Here is a 21,688-nt window from a genome sequence, read left to right as displayed (position 1 = left end):
ACTTCTTAGCCATACTTCAAGTTACTGCGCAGGAAAGATAAATGGTAGAATCCATCTCTGGGTCATCAGTGGTTTGCTGAGTTGTCAGCTGCACTGCAGGAACAACTTAATCATCTGCTAGATCATTCCCTAACAACGAAGAAACATCTTCCACCAGTAAACTGCAGCATAGTCCTATCTTAACAGGCCCCAAAACCAACCCTGACTGTAAAGTTATCTTGTGCAGTGGCACAGAAACAATGCCGGCCCAGATGCCTTTAATAAGATTTACCTCAGGAGTGTCAGTCTTATCACTAAACTTTAGAACACTGTCCAATATAAGTGACTGAGAAGCCCCAGTACCTTGAAGAATTTTCACTGGTACCAGGGTTGTCCCTTCATTCACTGACATAAGCCCATCTGACATAAAATGATCGAATCCTTTCTTAACTTGGTCAGACCTCTCAGTCCTTAACTGAGCCTCACCAGAATGTGCAGACCCCTGTGGGCTTATAGGTGTTTTACAACGCTGAACACAAGCAGCTGGGACTGCCTCCTTTTCCTTCTTCTTCTTCTTCAGAATAGGACAATTAGCCATAATGGGATCAGTTCTCTTGCAATAGTGACAAGAAGTCCAGGATATTTCTCCTTCAACTGCTTCCCTTCATCCTTACCTTTGTCACTAGCCCCAGATTTAATTTCTGGTTTACCCTGACTATTCATGCTACTCTTTTGGAAGGTCTTACTCGGGGTAAACTTAACCTCGTGGGTTAAAGCAAACTCATCTGCTAATCTAGCAGACTCCTGCAAAGTGACAGCATCCTTTTCATCTAAATATGACTTTATTTCATTAGGCACCCACATCTTAAATTCTTCAATTAAAACCAACTCTTTCAAGCTGTTAAGATCACCATCCACATTTTTAGATGTGCACCAGTGGTCAAAATGCACTAACTTCTCATAAGCAAATTCCACATAAGTCTGGTTCACAGATTTCCTCAAATTTCTAAACCTTTGCCTATAGGCTTCTGGAACCAGTTTATAGGCTTTAAGTACAGCCCTTTCCACTGCCTCATATTTAGCTGCATCAGCAATTGATAGGGCAGAATAAGCCGGTTGAGCCTTGCACTTTGTAACAAGAGAGACCAGGTTCTTTCCGGCTACTTTAAACTCTGAGCCACTTTCTCAAAATGCTGAAAGTATTTATCAACCTTAGTTTCATCAAATGGATGGACCAAATTAACTTCCCGACTGGCAACAAACTTATCACCAGTGACAACCACTGGACCCCCTTGCCGAAGTTTCTCTATCTTCTCTAGCTCGAACTTTTTCTGTTTTTCTGCCTCCTCAGCTGCAAACTGCCTCTGTTTTCCTGCTTCTTCAACCTCAATCTGTTTTTGTCGTAACTCAAACCCGAGCTGTTGCCTCTTTTCCCTATCCTCAGCCTTCATCTTCAGTTTTTCCATCTTGTACTTGAGCTCAAGATCATTGAGTTTACTTTCAGGAAACCTTTCTAACTCCCCCTCTTCAAACTTCCCCAAAGAGATATAGTACTTAGCTATTATCCTCTGAATCTGTACCTTCTTCATATCCCATTTTACTGCAGTAAGTTTTAGATTTTTAGGAACAAGCAACAAGTCATCCTTTCTGGCCTTCTCAAATGCCTCATGGTTTGGTGCTTCCAGAAATGCCTCAATATCCATTGATGCTGATTTCAAGTAAATCAAAAGAGAAGTAGCCAATGAGATCAATAATCAATAATCAATCGATCAATAAGCTCCAAATCTGTTCATATCCCGGATGAGCTCCCAATTTGTTATGAACTGTAACGTTTTAGACACAAATCAGCAGCAAGAGATTTTACACTGAATCAGGTTTTACTGTTAAAACCATTATCTTTATTAGCATCTACTTATAATATAGTAACTTAATCAAGATAAACAAAAGTTAACAGTGTTATGTGTATATATGCGTGTAAATATAGCTCCCAAACTATATTGAGCTTGGGGAAACAATACTTAGAGTCTTGAGATGGTAAAGTAGGAAAGTTCAGTCAACCATGTAAGAAGTGATGGGAGAGAGATTTGTAATCCAAGTTGTAATGGAGAGAAAAAGTGAGTACGAAGTATTCCACAGGTTCCATACTGGAAAAACGAGATAACAGCCGCTGTAGATCTTGTCCGTCATGATATTCCAAATCCACATACGAATTATCATGTCATAGTCCCACCTCACTTAGGTGCTCCAAAGCGACAGTCCACAGTAAATGAAACCTGTGGGTTCGTAACAAAACCCATCCATACAGCTGACAAACCCATCCATACTCCTGACAAACCCATCCATACAGCTGACAAACCCATCCATACAGCTGAGAAACCCATCCATGCTCCTGACAAACCCATCCATACAGCTGAGAAACCCATCCATGCTCCTGACAAACCCATCCATACAGCTGAGAAACCCATCCATACTCCTGACAAACCCATCCATACAGCTGAGAAACCCATCCATACTCCTGACAAACCCATCCATACTCCTGACAAACCCATCCATACTCCTGACAAACCCATCCATACTCCTGACAAACCCATCCATACAGCTGAGAAACCCAACCATGCTCCTGACAGACCCATTCACTCTCCTGACAAACCCATCTACACTACTGACAAACTCATCCATGCTATTGATAAACCCAATCATACTTCATACAAACCCATCCATACTCTTGACAAACCCATCTATACTACTGAGAAACCCATCCATAATATTGAAGAACCCAATCATACGCCAGACAAACCCAATCATATTTTGGGGAATCCCATCAATACTCATGACAGACCTGGCCATACTCCTGACAAACTGATCTGTACTGCTGACCAACCCATCCATACACCTGAGAAACACAGCCATACTCCTGACAAACCCAACCATACTTTGGGGGAAACCTATCCATACTCATGAGAAACCCATCAATATAGTGACACCCAGCCATACTCCCTGACAAACTGATCTGTACTGTAGAACAACCCATCTATAGACCTGAGAAACATTACCATACTGCCGACCACCCCATCTATACACATGTGAAACCAGCCCATACTTCTGAGAAAATCATCCACACTCCTGCCAAGCACATCTATGCTGTTGACAAACACATACATACTCCCGATAAATCCTTCTATATTCCAAAAAAGCTCTTCCATATACCTGAGAAACCTATCCATATTCCTGACATACTCATTCCTACACAGAACACACCTTCCATGTTCCTGACAAAGACATCCATAGTCCTGACAAGCCCATCCATTCTCCTGACAATCCATTCATACTGTTGACAAACACATCTATACTCCTGACATACCCATCTATACTGCTGAGAAGCAGATTTATACTCCTGAACAACCCATCCATAGACCTGAAAAATCCATCCAAACTCCAGAATAGACCTTATATGATGCTCTCAAACTTACCTATACTCCTGCCAAAGCAATCCCTACTCCTGAAAAATCCATCCATTTTCCCAAAAGAACTCTTCCATATACCTGACAAGCCCATTCATACACTTGACAAACGCATCCATAACACTGTCAAACCCCTCCATCCCCCTGACAAATAAATTCATACTGCTGACAAACACATCCATACAACAGAGAAATCCATCCATACCTCTGGCAGACCCATTGATACTCCTATAAAATCCATTTATATGTCTGAGAAACTTATCCACACTCCTGAAAAACCCATCTATATTCCTGACAAACTCTTCCATACTCCTGACAGAGCATATCCATAGACTTGACCAATCCATCCATACTGTTGACAAACCTATCTGTATTGCTGAGAAACCTATCTATACTACTGACAAACACATCCTTATGGCTGACAAACCCATCCATACACCTGCAAGACATCTCCATACTTCTGAAAAACCCATTCCCCCTGACAAACACATCAATACTCCTAACAAACCCAACCATACTCCAGACAGGCCTATTCATACTCCTAATAAACTTATTCATACTCCTGACAAACCCATCCATACTCCTAATGAAACAAATCATACAACTGATCAACACATCCAAGCATATAATAAGCCTATGCATACTCCTGAGGAACCCATCGATACTCCTGACAAACCAATCTCTACTCTTGACAAGCAAAACCGTACTCCTGACCAAACCACCCATACTACTGGCAAACTTATCCATACTCCTGACAAACCCATCCATTCTACTGACAAGACACATCTATACTGAAAAACCCATCCAGCCTCCTCACAGATCCATCCATACTCCTGACAAAGCCATGCAAACTCCTTAGAGACCCATCCATACTCCTGAAAACCCATTCTTACTCCTGACAAACCCATACAAGCTGCCGAGAATCATACCATAGAACTGACCAACCTATCCAAGTGCCTCACAATTCCATCCATACACATGGAAAACCCATCCATACTCCTGAAAGACCTATCTGTACACCAGAAAGACTCATCCATACTCCTAACAAACACAACGATACTCCAGACAAATGCATCCATACTCCGGACAAACCTATTCATAACACTGACAAACTCATCCAGGCTCCTGTAAAAAAACATTCAACTTTTTTCAAAGGCACCCATACTCCTGACAAATGCCTCTATAGGCTTGACCAATCCATCCATACTCCAGTCAAAGCTATCCATTCTGCTGACATACACATCCACACTACTGGCAAACCCATTCATACTCGTGACACACACATCCATAACCCTGACAAACCCATTCATACTAATGAGGAACTCACCTATCCTCCTGATAAACACATCTACACAACAGAGAAATTCATCCATACTCCTGAAAGACCCATCGATACTGCTGTCAAACACATCCATGCTCCTGACAAACCCATCTATATTCCCAAAAAACCTTTCCATCTAATTGAGAAACTGATCCATACTCTTGACAAACCCATTCATACTGTTGACAAACGCCTCTATACTCCTGCCAAGCATATCCATACACCTGAGAAACTAATCTATACTCCCGAGAAACCCATTCATGCTCCTGAGAAAGCCATCCATACTCCTGACCAACCATCCACATTGCTGACCAACCCGTCCATACTCCTGACAAACCCAGAAGTACTTCTGACAATCCAAACCATCCTCCTGAAAAAGCCATTGATTCTCCTGACAAACCCATCCATACTCCTGACAAAATCATCCATATTCCGTAGATCCACATTCATAATCTTGGTAAACCCATCCATACTCCTGACAAATCCATCCAAAACAGCTTTAAACCCATGCGTTCTCCTGACAAACCCATCCATACTCCAGACAAACACATCCACATAGCTGAGAGAACCATCCATAGTCCTGACAAATTCATCCATACTCCTTACAGAACAATCCAAACCCCTGATAAACCCATTTATACTCTGGACAAACCCATCCAATACTCTGAGCCATTGCCCATACTCTGAGCAATCTATCCATATTCCTCACAAACCCATCCGTACTCCTGACAAGCACATCCATACTCCTAACAAACCCATCCGTAACACTGACAAACTCATCCAGACTCCAGTAAAAACACATCTATACTTCTTTCAAAGACACCCATACTCCTGAGAAACCCATCTATCCTGACAAACACATCCATACTGCTGACAAACAGATACTGTACATACAACAGAGAAATTTACCCAAATTCCTGAAAAACCATCTATACTCCTCAGAAGCCCATCCATACTGCTGACAAACCCATCGATACAAATGAGAAATCCATCCATACTCCTGACCAAACCACCTATATTGCTGTCAAACTTACCCATACTCCCGAGAAACTCATCCGTAGTCCTGATAAACACATCCATGCTCCAGACAAACCATTGATATGGATGAAAAACCCATCCATGCTCCTGACAAAGACATCTATACTGTGGACAAACGCACCTAATCTCCAGACAAACATAACCATTCACCTGAGAAGCACAGACATGCACTTGTGAAACTGACTCATACTCCTGATAAACCAATTTACACTCTGGACAGGCGATCCATAGTCCTGACAAACAGACTGATGCTCTTGAGAATCCCATCAGTATCCTTGACACACCCATCCAAACCATGACAAACCCATTCATACCCCTGAGAAACCAATCCTTCCTCCTAATAAACACATCTATACTACTGACAAACCCATTGATACTACTGACCAACCACTCCCTGCACCTGACAAACCAATCTGTATCCCTGACCAACCCATGATTACTCCTGCGAAATGCATCCAAAATCTTGAAAAACCCATCCGTACTCCTGACCAATGTAACAATACTCCAGAAAACCCACTGTTTCCCCGACAACCCATCCGTACGCCTGAGAAGTCCATCTATACTGCAGACAAACCCATCCATACTGATGACAAACCTATCGATAATGCTTATAAACCATCTATACACCTGGCAAACCAACAATACTGCTAACAAACCATCTATACTGCAGACAAACGATCCATATTGCCAACCAACCATATAAAAGCTGACAAACCCACCCATTCTTTTGAGATACCCAGCCACGCGGATGACATATGCATCTAATCACATGACAAGCACATTAATACTGCGGACAAACCATCCATACTGCTGACAAGATCATTCTCCGTGCTGAGAAACCCATCCATTCTGCTAACAAACCATACAAACTGCTGACAAACCACCTATACTGTTGACAAACCATCTATACTTCTGACAAACCCAAACATACTGCTGACAAACCATCTATACTGCTGACGAACTGAACAAAACTGCTGACAAACCTATCGATAATGCTGAAAAACCATGTAAACTGCTGACAAACGATCCATACTGCCGCCCAATCATATAAATGCCGACAAACCCATCCATTCTTTTGAGATACCCAGACACGCTGATGACATAGGCATCCAATCAGCTGACAAGCACATTAATACTGCTGACAAACCATTGACATTGCTGACAAATCTTCTATACTGCTGACAAAATCATTCTCTGTGCTGAGAAACCCATCCATTCTGCTATCAAAACATACATGCTGCTGACAATCCACCTAACTGTTGACAAACCATCTATACTTCTGACAAACCCAAACATACTGCTGACAAACCATCTAAACTGCTGACAAACCTATCCATAATGTTGACAAACCATGTATACTACTGACAAACCATCCACACATCAACCAACCATCTATATTCTGACAAACCCATCTCTTCTTCTGAGATACACATCCACACTGCTGACGTATGCATCCATCCACCTGACAAACAGATTAATACTGCTGACAAACCATCCATACTGCTTACAAACCTTCTAAACAGCTGACAAACCATCTATACTGTCGTCAAACCTATCCATACTGCTGACAAACCATGTATACTGCTGACAAACCCATCCAGTCTTCTGAGATACCCAGCCACGCTACTGACATATGCATCCATGCACCTGACAAACACATTAATAATGTGGACAAACCATCCCTGCTGCTGACTAACCATTCTTATTGCCGACAATCCATACTCCTGACAAAATCATCCATCGTGATGAGAAACCCATCCATTTAACTGAGAAACCATCCGTACTGCCGACTAACCATCTATATGCTGATAAACTATCCATACTGCCGACTAACCAGCTATATGCTGATAAACCATCCATTCTGCCGACTAACCATCTATATGCTGATAAACCATCCATACTGCTGACTAACCATCTATATGCTGATAAACCCATCCATTCGTCTGAGATACCCAGCCATGCTGCTGACATACGCATCCATGCACCTGGCAATGAGATTAATACTGATGACAAACCATCGAAATTGCTGTCAAAAACATCCATACTTCTGACAAACCATCTACACTGCTGACAAACTCATCCATACTGTTGACAATCCATCTATACTGCTGGCAAACTATCTATACTGCAGACAAACTCATCAAGCCAGTTTACAATCCATCTATGCTGCTGAAAGTCCATCCATACTGCTGGCAAACCCTTCCATACTGCTGACAAACCACCTATACAACTGACATACCATCTATACTACTGACAAACCTATCCATACGGCTGACAAACCATGTATACTGCTTACAAACCCATCCAGTCTGCTGAGATACCCAGCTACGATGCTGCCATATGCATCCATACAACTGACAAACATATTAATACCACAGACAAACTATCCGTGCTGCCTACAACCATTTTTATTGCCAGCAAACCATCTATACTGCTGACATACCGTCTATACTGCAGACAACCCATCCATACTGCTGACAAACCATCCACACTGACAACTAACCATATGGCAAAGCCATCGATTCTTCTGAAATATACATCCACACTGCTAACGTACGCATTGATAACCTGACAAACAGATTAATACTGCTGACAAATTACGCATTCTGCGGACAAACCAACTATACTTCCGACATACCACCTATACAACAGAAAACACATCCATACTGCTGTCAAAACATTTATACTTCTGACAAACCCAACCCATCTACTGACAAACCTACCTATAAAGCCGATAAACCATCTATACAGCTGACAAAACATCCATATTGATGACCACCCATCTATATGCTGACAAACCCATCCATTTTTCAGAGATACCCAGCCACGCTGCTGACATACGTATCCATACACCTGACAAATGGATTAATATTGCTGACAAACCATCTAAGCTGCTGACAAACCATCTAAACTTCTGACAAACCCATCCATTCTGCTTCCAAAAGATCTGTACTGCAGACAAACCAACTATACTGCTAACAAACCATGTATACTGCAGACAAACCCATCCACTCTCTTGATAAACCATCTATACTGTTGACAATCCATCTATACTGCTGGCAAAATATCTATAATGCAGACAAACCCATACAGACAGCTGACAAACCATCTATACCACAGGCAAACCCTTCCATACTGCAAACAAACCACCTATACTGCTGACATACCATATATACTACTGACAAACCTATTCATACGGCTTACAAACCATGTATACTGCTGACAAACCCATTGAGTCTTCTGAGATACCGGGCTATGTTGCCATACACATCCATACATTGACAAACACATTAATACCGTGGACAAACCATCCGTGCTGCTGAGAAACCATTCTTATTGCCGGCAAACCATCTATACTGCTGACAAACCATCCATAATGCCGACCACCCATCTATATGCTGACAAACCCATCCATTCTTCTGAGATACCCAGCTATGTTGCTGATATATGCATTCATACACCTGACATATAGTTTAATACTGCTGACAAACCATCTATACTGCAGACAAACCCATCCAGACAGCTTACAAACCATCTATACTGTTGACAGACCATCGATACTGCAGGCAAACCCATCCATTTTGCTTACAAACTATCTATACTGTTGACAAACCATCCATAATGCCGACCACCCATCTATATGCTGATAAACCCATCCAAGTACTTCACTGTCATATGCATCTGTACAACTGACAAACACATTAATACCATGGACAAACCATCCATGCTGCCTACAAACCATTCTTATTGCCAGCAAACCATCCATACTGCTGACATATTGTCTATAATGCAGACAACCTATTCATACTGCTGACAAACCATCCATACTGACGACTAACCATATATACGCTGGTAAAGCCATCAATTCTTCTGAGATACACATCCACACTGCTAAAATATGCATTGATGCACCTGACAAACAGTTTAATACTACTGACAAATCATCCATACTGCTGACAAACCATCTATACTGCTGGCAAACCATCTAAATATCTGAAAAACTCATCCATACTGCATACATAACATCTGTGCTGCTGACAATCCATCTATACTACTGACATACCATCTATACTGCTGACAAACCATCTATATGCTGACAAACCATCTATACTGCAGGCAAACCCATCTATACTGCTGACAAACCATCTATACTGCTGACAAACCCATCCATCTGCATTGCTGCCATACGCATCCATACAACTGAGAAACACATTAATACCGTGGACAAACCATCCGTGCTGCCTACAAAGCATTCTTATTGCCTGCAAGCTATCTATACTGCTGACATATTGTCTATACTGGAGACAACCCATCCATACTGACGACTTACCATATATATGCTGGCAAAGCCATCGATTCTTCTGACATACACATCCACGCTGCTAACATATGCATTGACACACCTGACAAATGTATTAATACTGCTGACAAACTACACATACTGCGGACAAACCATCCTTGAACCATACTTCTGACATACCACCTATATTACAGAAAACACATCCATAATGCTGTCAAACCATTTATACTTCTGACAAGCCCATCCATTCTGCTTCCAAAAGATCTGTATTGCAGCCAAATCAACTATACTGCTGACAAACCATGCATACTGCAGACAAACCCATCCATTCTGTAGATATACCATCTATACTGCGGACAAAGCCATCCATTCTGCTGACAAACTATCTAAACTGCAGGCACACCATCTACATGCTGATAAACCCATCCATTCTTCAGAGATACCCAGCTGCGCTGCTGACATACGCATCTATACACCTGACAAACAGATTAATAATGCTGACAAACCATCCATACTGCAGACAAACCATCTATACTGCTGGAAAAACCATCCAAATTGATGACAAGCCTTCGATACTGCTAACAAACTGCACAATACTGCTGACAAACCTATCCATAATGCTGACAAAACATCTATACTATTGACAAACCATCCATACTACTGACTAATCATTTATATGCTGACAAAACCATCCAGTATTCTGAGATACCCCGGCACACTGCTGACATACGCAACCATGCACCTGACAAACAGATTAACACTGCTGACAAACTATCCATAATGCTCACAAACCATCTGTACTGCTGAAAAACAATCCATATTGTCGACCACCCATCTATATGCTGACAAACACATCCATTCTTCTGAGACACCCAGCCAGGCTGCTGACGTACTCATCCATATACCTGACAAATAGTTTAATACTGCTGACAAACCATCCATATGGCTGACAAACCATCAATTCAGCTGAAAAACCATCTAAACTGCCGACAAACCGATCCATACTGCTTACAAAACATCTGTACTGCAGACAAACCAACTACCCATCCATTCTGCTTAGAAAAGATCTTTACCACAGAGAAACCAGCTAGACTGCTGACAAACCATGTACACTGCAGACAAACCCATCCATTCTGTTGATAAACCATCTATACTGCTGACAAACCATCTTTCCTGCTGATAAACCATCGGTACTGCTGACAAACTATCTACACTGAAGGCAAACTATCTATATGCTAACAAACCCATCCATTCTTCTGAGATACATATATATATATATTGCTGATATATGCATCCATACACCTGACAAACAGATTAATACTGTTGACAAACCATCCATTCTGTTGATAAACCATCTATACTGCTGACAAACCATCTTTCCTGCTGATAAACCATTGGTACTGCTGACAAACTATCTACACTGAAGGCAAACTATCTATATGCTAACAAACCTATCCATTCTTCTGAGATACATATATATATTGCTGATATATGCATCCATACACCTGACAAACAGATTAATACTGTTGACAAACCATCCATTCTGTTGATAAACCATCTTTCCTGCTGATAAACCATCGGTACTGCTGACAAACTATCTACACTGAAGGCAAACTATCTATATGCTGACAAACACATCCATTCTTCTGAGATATATATATATTGCTGATATATGCATCCATACACCTGACAAACAGATTAATACTGTTGACAAACCATCCATACTGTTGACAAACCATCTATACTGATGACAAAACATCTAAACTGCTGACAAACACATCCATACTGCTTACAAAACATCTGTACTGTGGGCAAACCAACTATACTGCTGACAAACCATCTATACTGCAAACGAACTGAACAATACTGCTGACAAACCATCCAATCTTCTGAGATATCCAGTCACGCTGATGACACATGCATCCATACACCCGAAAAACAGTTTAATACTGCTGACAAACCATCTAAACCACTGACAAACCATTTATACTGCTGACATTCCATCTATACTGCAGAGAATCACTGTCTATCCTACTGTCTATACATTTATACTACTGACAAACCTATCCATACTGCCAACAAAACATGTTTACTACAGAGGAACCCTTCCAGACATCCGAGATACCCAGCCACACTGCTGATATGCACATCCATACACCTGACAAACACATTGATACTGTGAAAAAAACATTCGTACTGCTGACAAATCTATCCATAATGCGGACAAACCATGCATATTGCCGACCACCCATCCATTCTTTTGAGATACCCAACCACGCTGCTGATACACGCATCCATACACCTGACAAACAGTTTAATACCGCTGACAAACCATACATGCTGCTTACAAACCACCTATACTGCTGATAATCCATCTAAAACTCTGACAGACCCATCCATACTGCTTAGAAAAGATCGGAACTGCAGAGAAACAAACTATACTGCTGTCAAACCATGTATACTTCAGACAAACCTACCCATTCTCTTGATAAATAATTTATACTGTTGACATAACATCTATACTGCGGACAAACCTATCCATACTGCTAACTAACATCTATACTGCAGACAAAGCCATCCATACTGCTGACATACTATCTATTGTGCTGATAAACCATCGATATTGCAGACAAACTATCTAAATTGAAGGCAAACCATCTATTAAAAAAAAAATTAAATTAAATTTTCAAATAGGATACATAAGATAGAAAAGAATAGTGAATAATATCAACTCTCCCCCTCCCCTTAACCCTTCCCCCCAACATGTCCCTATATAAAAAAAGAGAAAAGAAAGAAAGAAAGAAAGAAAGAAAGAAAGAAAGAAAAGAAAGAAAGAAAAGAAAGAAAGAAAGACTGCCTGAATATCAGAAGATCCCCACATGCTCCATCTATATGCTGACATACCCATCCATTCTTCTGAGTAATCTAGCCACACTGCTGACATACTCATCCATACACCTGACAAGCAGATTAATACTGCTGAAAAACCTATCCATACTGTTGAGAAACCATCTATACTGCAGAAAAACCATCAATACTACTGACGAACCGAACAATGCTGCTGACAAACCAATCCATAATGCTGACAAACCATCCATGCTGCCGAGTAACTTTCTATATACTGGCCAAGCCATTCATTATTCTGAGATACCCAGGCACGCTGCTGACATACGCATCCATGCACCTCACAAAACAGATTAATACAACTGACAAACCAACCATAGTGCTAACAAACCATCTATACTGCCGACAACCCATCTATACTGAAGACAAACCATTCCAGACAGCTTACAAAACATCAATGCTGCTGACAAACCATTTATACCGCTGGCAAACCTATTCATAATGTTGACAAACAATGTATACTGCTGAAAAACCATCTACACATCGACCAATGATCTATATTCTGACAAAACCATCTATGCTGCTGACATACGCATTCATACACCTGAGAAACAGATTAATACTGCTGATAAACCATCCATGCTGCTGAAAAACCATCAATACTGCTGATGAACCAAACAATACTGCTGACAATCCATCCATCCTGCTTACAAACCTATCCATAATGCTGACAAACCATCTATACTGCTGACAAACCATCCATGCTGCCGAGTAACTTTCTATATGCTGGCCAAGCCATTCATTATTCTGAGATAACCAGGCACGCTGCTGACATACGCATCCATGCACCTGAAAAACAGATTAATACTGCAGACAAACCAACTATAGAGCTAACAAACCATCTATACTGCCGACAACCCATCTATACTGATGGCAAACAATCTATACTGCAAAGAAACTATTCCAGACAGCTTACAAAACATCTATGCTGCTGCAAAAGTATCTATATTGCAGGAAATCCCATCTGTACTGCTGCCAAACCATCTATACTGCTGACATACCATCTGTACTACTGACAAACCATCCATACTGCTGACAAAGCACCTATACAGCTGATATACCATGTACGCTGCAGACAACCCATCCATACTGCTGTCAAACTATTTATACCTGAGAAACCCAACCAATCTGCTGACAAACCTATGCATAATGTTGACAAACCATGTACACTGCTGACAAACCATCCACACATTGACCAACCATCTATATTCTGACCAACCCATCCACGCTGCTGACATACGCATTCATTCACCTGACAAACAGATTAATACTGCTGGCAAAGAATCTATATATCTGACTAATTCAATCAATCTGCTGCCAAACCTATCCATAAAGCTGACAAACCATCTATCAGGCTGACAAAATATCCATATTGCTGACCACCCATCTATAGGCTGACAAACCCATCGACTCTTCTGAAATATCCAGCCATGCTGCTGACATATGCATCCATATGCCTGACAAACAGTTTAATACTGCTGACAAACCATCCATAATGCTGACAAACCTTCTAACCAGCTGATAAACCATCTAAACCTGTGACAAACCCATCCATACTGTTTAGAAAAGATCGGGACTGCGGAGAAAACAACTATGCTGCTGTAAAAAAACATGTATACTGCAGACAAAGCCATCCATACTGCTGACAAACCAATCCATACTGCTGAGAAACCATCTATACTGCTGACAAACCATCCATACTGCCGACTAACCTTCTATATGCTGGTCAAGCCATTCATTATTCTGAGATAAACAAGCACGCTGCTGACTGACACATCCATGCACCTGACAAACTGATTAATGCTGCTGACAAACTATGTATACTTCAGACAAACTATTCCATACTGTTGATAATCCTTCTATACTGCTGACTAACCATCGATACTGCAGAGAAAGCCATCCATATTGCTGAAAAAACATTGATACCGCTGACAAACTATCTATACTGCAGGCAAACCATCTATATGCTGGTAAACCCATCGATTCTTCTGTGATATGCAGCTGCACTGCTGACATACGCATCCATACACATGAGAAACAGATTAACACTGGTGAGAAATGATCCATACTGCTGACAAACCATCCAGACTGATGTCAAACCCTTCCATACTGTTGACAAACCTATCCATACTGCTGACAAACCAACTATATTGCTGACAAACCTAATACTGCTGACTCACCATCTATATGCTGGCAAATCCATCCTTTATTCCGAGATACACAGGAACGCTGCTGACATACGCATCCATGCACCTGCAAAACAGATTAATACTGATGACAGACCATCCATACTGCTTACAAACCATCTATACTGCTGACTAACCATCTATACTGATTGCAAACCATCTACAATGCTGACAATACATCTATACTGCTGGCAAACCATTTATACTGCAGACAAGCCCCTCCGGACAGCGTACAAGCCATTTATGCTGCTGTCATATGCATCCATACACCTGACAAACAGATTAATACTCTGACAAACCATCCATACTGCTGTCAAACCATCTATACATCTGACAAACCCAACCAATCTGCTGACAAACCTATCCATAAAATTGACAAACCATCTACACAGCTGACAAACCATCCATATTGCCGACCACCCACTATATGCTGACAATCTCATCCATTCTTCTGAGATACCCAGCCACGCTGCTGATATACACATTCATACACCTGTCAAACACTTTAATACTGCTGACAAACCACCCATACAGCTGACAAACTATTTATACTGCTGATAATCCATCTAAACCACTGACAAACCCATCCATACTGCTTAGAAAAGATTGGTACTGCGGTGAAACCAACAATACTGCTGAAAAAACAATGTATACTACAGATAAACCCATACATTCTGTTGATAAACCATCTATACTGTTGACATACCGTCTATACTGTGGACAAACCTATCCATACTGCTAACTAACTATCTATGCTGCAGACAAAGCCATCCATACTGCTGAAAAACCATCTATCCTGCTAATAAACCATCGATACTGCGGAAAAACTATCTACACAGAAGGCAAACCAACTATATGCTGACAAATCCATCCATTCTTCTGAGACCCAGCCGCACTGCTGACATACCCATCCATACACCTGACAAGCAGATTAATACTGCTGATAGACCCAACCATACTGTTAAGAAACCATCTATACATCTGACAAATTCAACCAATCTGCTAACAAACCTATCCATAAAGCTGACAAACCATCTACCAGGCTGACAAACCATCTATCAGGCTGACAAACTATCCATATTGCTGACCATCCATCTATATGCTGACAAACCCATCAATTCTTCTGAGGTACCCAGCCCCACTGCTGATATACACATCCATACACCTGACAAACAGTTTAATACTGCTGACAAATCATCTAAACCTATGACAAACCCATCCATTCTATTTAGAAATGATCGGTACTGCTGACAAACCATGTAACTATACTGCAAACAAACCCATGCATTCTGTTGATAAACCATCTTTATGGTTGACATACCATCTATACTGCGCTGAAACCTATCCATACTGCTAACTAACCATCTAAACTGCAGACAAAGCCATCCATTCTGCTGACAAACCATCTATCTTGCTGACAAACCATTGATACCGCTGACAAACAAATCCAAACTGCTGAGAAACCATCAATACTGCTGACCAACCTTCTATATGCTGGCCAAGCCATTCTAAGATAACCAGGCACGCTGCTGACATACGCATCCATGCACCTGAAAAACAGATTAATACTGCAGACAAACCAACCATAGAGATAACAAGTCACCTATACTGCCAACAACCCATCTATACTGCTGGCAAACAATCTATACTGCAGAGAAACTATTCCAGACGGCTTACAAAACATCTATGCTGCTGCAAAAGTATCTATACTGCAGGAAATCCTGTCTGTACTGCTGCCAAACCATCTATACTGCTGACATACCATCTATACTACTGACAAACTATCCATACTGCTGACAGAGCACCTACACAGCTGATATACCATGTACAATGCAGACAACCCATCCATACTGCTGTCAAACCATTTATACCTGAGCAACCCAACCAATCTGCTGACAAATCTATACATAATGTTGAAAACCATGTACACCGCTGACAAACCATCCACACATCGACCAACCATCTATATTCTGACCAACCCATCCACGCTGCTGACATACACATTCATTCACCTGACAAACAGATTAATGCTGCTGGCAAAGAATCTATACATCTGACAAACCCAATTAATCTGCTGACAAACCTATCCATAAATCTGACAAACCATCTATCAGGCTGATAAACTATCCATATTGCCGACCACCCATCTATATGCTGACAAACCCATCGATTCTTCTGAGATACCCAGCCACGCTGCTGATATACGCATCCATACGCCTGACAAACAGTTTAATACTGCTGACAAACCATCCATACTGCTGACAAACCATCTATCCTACTGACAAACCATCGATACTGCTGACAAACTATCTATATTTCAGGCAATCCATCTATATGCTAACAAACCCATCCATTCTTCAGAGATACCCAGCCGCAGTGGTGAAATACCCTTCCATACACCTGACAAGCACATTAATACAGCTGACAAATCATCTAGACTGCGGAAAACCTACCCATACTGCTGAATAACCATCAATTCCACAGAGAAAGCCATCCATATTCCTGAAAAAACATCGATACTGCTGACAAACTATCTATACTGCAGGCAAACCATCTGTCTGCTGGTAAACCCATCGATTCTTCTGAGATACCCAGCTGCACTGCTGACATACACATCCATACACATGAGAAACAGATTAACACTGGTGAGAAACGATCCATACTGCCGACATACCATCTATACTGCTGACAAACCATCCAGACCGATGTCAAACCCTTCCATACTGTTGACAAAACCTATCCATACTGCTGTCAAACCATTTATACCTGAGAAACCCAACAAACTCATGAATTATGTTGATAAACCATCTTTACTGTTGACATACCATCTATACTGCGGACAAATCTATCCATACTGATAACTAACCATCTAAACTGCAGACAAAGCCATCCATACTGCTGACAAACCATCTATCCTGCTGACAAACCATCGATACTGTTGACAAACCATCGATACTGCTGACAAACTATTGATACTGCCGACTAACCTTCTATATGCTGGCCAAGCCATTCATTATTCTGAGATACACAGGTATGCTGCTGACTTATGCATCCATGCACCTGACAAACAGATTAATACTGCTGACAAACCATGTATACTGCAGTCAAACCCTTCCTTACCATTGATAATCCTTCTATACAGCTAACATACCATCTAGACTGCGGAAAACCTACCCATACTGCTGACTAACCATCGATACCGCAGAGAAAGCCATCCATATTGCTGAAAAAACATCAATACTGCTGACAAACTATCTATACTGCAGGCAAACCATCTATATTCTGATAAACCCATCGATTCTTCTGAGATACCCAGCTGCACTGCTGAGATACGCATCCATACACATGAGAAACAGATTAACACTGGTGAGAAATGATCCATACTGCTGACAAACCATCCAGACCGATGTCAAACCTTTCCATACTGTTGACAAACCTATCCATAATGCTGACAAACTATCCATATTGCCGACTACCCACCTATATGCTGACAATCTCATCCATTCTTCCGAAATACCCAGCCACGCTGCTGATATACGCATTCATACACCTGTCAAACACTTTAATACTGCTGACAAACCATCTATACAGCTGACAAACTATTTATACTGCTGATAAACCATCTAAACCTCTGACAAACCCATCCATACTGCTTATATAAGATCGGTACAATGGAGAAACCAACAATACTGCTGAAAAAAACATGTGTACTGCAGAAAAACCCAACCATTCTGTTGATAAACCATCTATACTGCAGACAAACCTATCCATACTGCATCTATGCTGCAGACAAAGCCATCCATACTGCTGACAAACCATCTATCCTGCTAATAAACCATCGATACTGCCAAAAAACTATCTACACAGAAGGCAAACCAACTATATGCTGACAAATCCATCCATTCTTCTGAGACCCAGCCGCACTGCTGACATACCCATCCATACACCTGACAAGCAGATTAATACTGCTGAAAAACCTAACCATACTGATGAAAAACCATCTGTGCTGCTGACAAACCATTCATACTGCCAGTTAACCTTCTATATGCTGACCAAGCCATTCAATATTCTGAGATAGCCAGGCACATTGCTGACATACGCATCCATGCACCTGACAAACAGATTAATACTTCTGACAAACCCTCAATACTGCTGACAAACCATCTATACTGCTGACAAACCCATCCACACTGCTTAGAAACCATCTATACTGCTGATAAACCCATCCATACTGATGGAAAACCATCCATACTTCTGATAAAAGCAACCATCATGCTGACAAACCATCTGAACTGCTGACAAACCCATCTATACTGCAGAAAACCTTGCATATTGCCGAACACCCATCTATATGCTGACAAACCAATCCATTCTTCAGAGATACCCAGCTGCGCTGCTGACATATGCATCCATACACCTGTCAGGCACATTAATACTGTGGACAAACCATCCATAGTGCTGACAAACCATTGATATTGCCGACAAACCATGTTTACTGTTGACAAAGTCATTCACAGTGCTGAGAAACCCATCCATACTGCTGACAAACCATCTGTACTGTGGGCAAACCAACTATATTGCTAACAAACCATGTATACTGTAGAAAACCCTATATAATGCATAGATGATAAAACATCTATACTGCTGACAAACCATCTACATTGTGGATAAACCTATCCACACTGCTTAGAAACCAACTATACTGCTAACAAACCATGTATACTGCAGAGAAACCCAACCATACTGCTGATAAAACATCGATACTGCTGACACACCCATCCATACTGCTCAGAAACCATCTATGCAGCTGACAAACCTATCCATACTGCTGGCAAGCCATCTGTACTGCTGACAAACCATCTGTATTGCTGACAACCCATCTATACTGCAGAAAACCTTGCATATTGCCGAACACCTATCTATATGCTGACAAACCAATCCATTCTTCAGAGATACCCAGCCACGCTGCTGACAAACTCATCCATATACCTGCAGGAACCAGACTAACAGATTAATACTGCTGAAAACCATCCATACTGCTGATAAACCATCCATACTTCTGATAAAAGCAACTATAATGCTGACAAACCATCTGAACTGCTGTCAAACCTACCCATAAAGCTGACAAACCATCTAAGCTGCTGGCAAACCCATCCATACTACTGATAAACAATCTATACTCCTGACATACCAATCCATACTGCGGTCAAATCATCTATACTGCTGACAAACCATCTGTAGTTCCGATGAACCATCAATAATGCCGACCAACCATATATATGCTGACAAACCCATCCATTCTTCTGATAGACATCTCAATGCTGCTGAGAGACGCATCCACACACCTGACAAACAGAATAATACTGTTGAAAAACTATCTATACTGCTGACACAGCATTTATACCAGACAAAACCGACCAATCTGCTGACAAACCTCTCCATAATTCTGACAGACAATCTATACTGTTGACAAACCATGCATATTGCCGAACACCCATTTATATGCTGAAAAACCCATTCATTCTTCAGAGATACCCAGCCACCCTGCTGACATATGCATCCTACACTTGGCTAACAGATTAATACTGCTGAAAAACCATCTAAACTGCTGACAAAACCATCCATTCTGCTGACAAACCTATCCATAATGCTGACAAAACATCTATACTGCTGACAAACCATCAATAATACTGACAAACCATCTACACTGCTGACAATCCATCTGTATTGCTGGAAAAACATTTATACTGCAGACAAACCCTTCCGGACAGCTTACAAGCAACCTATGCTGCTGACAAATCATCTATACTGCAGGAAAACCCGTCCATACTGCAGGCAAACCATCTACACTACTAAGAAACCTATCCATACTGCTGATAAACATGTTTACTGCTGACAAACTCATCCATTCTTCTGAGATAGCCAGCTGCACTGCTGACATACACATCCATACACCTGTCTGGTACGTTAATACTGTGGACAAACCATCCATAGTGCTGACAAACCATTGATATTGCCGACAAACCATGTTTACTGTTGACAAAGTCATTCACAGTGCTGAGAAACCCATCCATACTGCTGACAAACCATCTGTACTGCGGGAAAACCAACTATATTGCTAACAAACCATGTATACTGTAGAAAACCCTATATAATCCATAGATGATAAAACATCTATACTGCTGACAAACCATCTACATTGCGGATAAACCTATCCACACTGCTTAGAAACCACCTATACTGCTAACAAACCATGTATACTGCAGAGAAACCCAACCATACTGCTGATAAAACATCAATACTGCTGACACACACATCCATACTGCTCAGAAACCACCTATGTTGCTGACAAACCTATCCATACTGCTGGCAAGACATCTGTACTGCTGACAAACTATCTGTACTGCTGACAACCCATCTATACTGCAGAAAACCTTTCATATTGCCGAACACCCATCTATATGCTGACAAACCAATCCATTCTTCAGAGATACCCAGC

This window comes from Hemitrygon akajei, chromosome 21, assembly GCF_048418815.1.
Source record: "Hemitrygon akajei chromosome 21, sHemAka1.3, whole genome shotgun sequence".
Taxonomy (NCBI): Eukaryota; Metazoa; Chordata; class Chondrichthyes; order Myliobatiformes; family Dasyatidae; genus Hemitrygon; species Hemitrygon akajei.
This window is presented reverse-complemented; position numbering follows the sequence as displayed.